General features: G+C 44.2%; 1 long non-coding RNA gene across 1 annotated transcript; it reads left to right on the forward strand.

The window, feature by feature from the left end:
- The first annotated feature begins 1,086 nt into the window (after window positions 1-1,086).
- LOC125534979 (uncharacterized) lies at window positions 1,087-1,917 on the forward strand. Its single transcript, XR_007294571.2, has 3 exons — window positions 1,087-1,230; window positions 1,371-1,473; window positions 1,622-1,917. It is a non-coding gene; the product is annotated as an uncharacterized LOC125534979 (long non-coding RNA).
- The last annotated feature ends 235 nt before the right edge of the window (window positions 1,918-2,152 follow it).

A 2,152-nucleotide genomic window follows, 5' to 3' on the forward strand; every position in this document is an offset into this window, starting at 1 on the left:
TAGGATCGCGTGTTGAACATCCAGCACGTACCATCGACAAAGATTCCGATGCCTCCTTCGATCTGTACTTTGTCTATGTGTCGGAAAACTAATGCAATTTGAAGGTTCTCCAGTACAAAAGGGGCCCCAAACAGCTCATACGCGTTATGCCGGTATTTCCTGTAACACGGGTTTCACCAAGAAGATACCATTCTGGGCCACGTGCTCGTCAATTGGTATGCACGCAAATCACCTGCTACATCTGTAGACAAACATAAGATGTTTCTACAGTTTGATTTAAACTGCAAAAACATCTTGCATTTGCTTACAGAGGAAGTATATGCCAAGTAGAAACCCCTGTAAATGCTTTTTTTTAAACGGATACAACCCCCTAAATGCTTTGGCAATCTAGGAAATGCTCCCTTTCAGGCTTCAGCTATGTTGTGGTCTGTTGGAACCGTAGAAATGAGGTTTGCTTTGAACGCGGAAGGGTACTTGATCCTTTTGTGATTATGCACACGAATCCCACTCGCTGAACAATTCCTTTTTTTTGCGAGGATCAATGAACAATTCTTGATCGATATTACAGAAAAACAACGGGATGTGATGTGAGGGATAGAACTGCTCGAATCATTATACGATTTTTCTTCAAATGCCGGATATGAAATTACTTGCTTTTCCCTAAAAATAAAAACGATTCGCTTGCGAGGGGCGAGCGCACACACCCAGAGGCTGACCTTTGAAGGCAGGAATCAAATTAAAGCAATATCAGTTCTTTCGGGTAAAGTAAGTATTATCATATTGCCTGATCGCTTTCTATATTAAACGGCAATTTGGCTCTGGCTGGCGCCGACTGCCGACAAATAGTCTCTCGGTCTCAGGTTTTCCGTCGTTCTTAACGTGTCAAAATGAGCTGCCGATTAATTTCGTTCAGAATTTCCCACCGGCAGCAAAAAAAAGACAGATTCGACATGCAAGTCGATGGACAAGCATCTCAAATTCCACCTTTTTAGCGGAAAAAGTGGTGAGCAAATATCTTGAAGACGGCGGGTTCATCGTACGTGGCCATGGCACCATGCACGATCAGCGCTAGCTCTCCTGGGCTATATGGCCTATATATATAGGCTGGTGGCATCGCTTCTTCTCAGCTAAATCACACGATCGAACGACAACGATCGAGTACTCGAAGAAGCTGTCTGTGTATGTATAGAAGCATGGAGAGCAACCGCAGGGACCTGCAGCCACCGCCAGGTAATTGCTACTCGTAGAACATTTGGTTTTAATACCTAGACTTTTCACTGTCTCCGGATGCACCAAAAATAACTTTTTAATGTAAAAAATCAACTTTAAATTTTCTTGTTAACCTGGATCACCTGCTCCGATTTCGTCAGGCTACCCGACGGCAGCGGACACGGTGCCAGCAGGGGGCGACGGCTCGCCGCGCCGGGAAGAGACGAGGCAACGCGGCCGGAAAACTGGTTTCCTCGATGCATGGTATGCACGCACAAGCTCTCGTCGTTTCGTTACACATTTTATGTTTAACTTTGTATGCTTGAGCTAGTATATAAATTCACGTGCGGCATCACAACGTTGTAAGAGCCTGCCACTAATTTCGTGTGATGGATGCATGTATGCTTTTCAGTGTCGCCGCACTGTGCTGCTGCTGGCTGTGCGACCTGTGCTGCGTCTAGATTGGACGGCGAAAGCATACGAGTTTAGTTGCTTATTAGGAAGCAAGTTTTGATCAGGGCTTCCTTATCAAGAGTATCCAGAATCACGAGTTATATCATCTCGTTATGTCGTTGCTTTGTAATCTGGGTTGTGTATGCGTCGTCCTATATGTGTGCTTGTGACTTTGCCTTAATTCTCTCGTTTTTCCTTTTGGATTGGGGTGTGTAACTATCCATATCGTTGCGATGCAATGAGTTTGTTTCTTCATGGAGCTGATCCTCAGCTGGTATTTGTATGGTAAAAGCAACTCACTCCGCAGCTCTTTATCGAAAAAAACTCACTTTGCAGCTTCGAAGAATACGTGTGCTATAGGCTATAGCCACTGGCCCCTGTATAATAATGTTAAAGATAGTTAAGACAATCTAGTGGCGAATCCATAACGGGAATCAATGGATGACCTCAAAGAACTAAACTAATTAAATCGGCACATACCAATAAACAT

This window comes from Triticum urartu, chromosome 1A (genome assembly GCF_056163025.1).
Source record: "Triticum urartu cultivar PI428250 chromosome 1A, HENAU_Tu73, whole genome shotgun sequence".
NCBI lineage: Eukaryota > Viridiplantae > Streptophyta > Magnoliopsida > Poales > Poaceae > Triticum > Triticum urartu.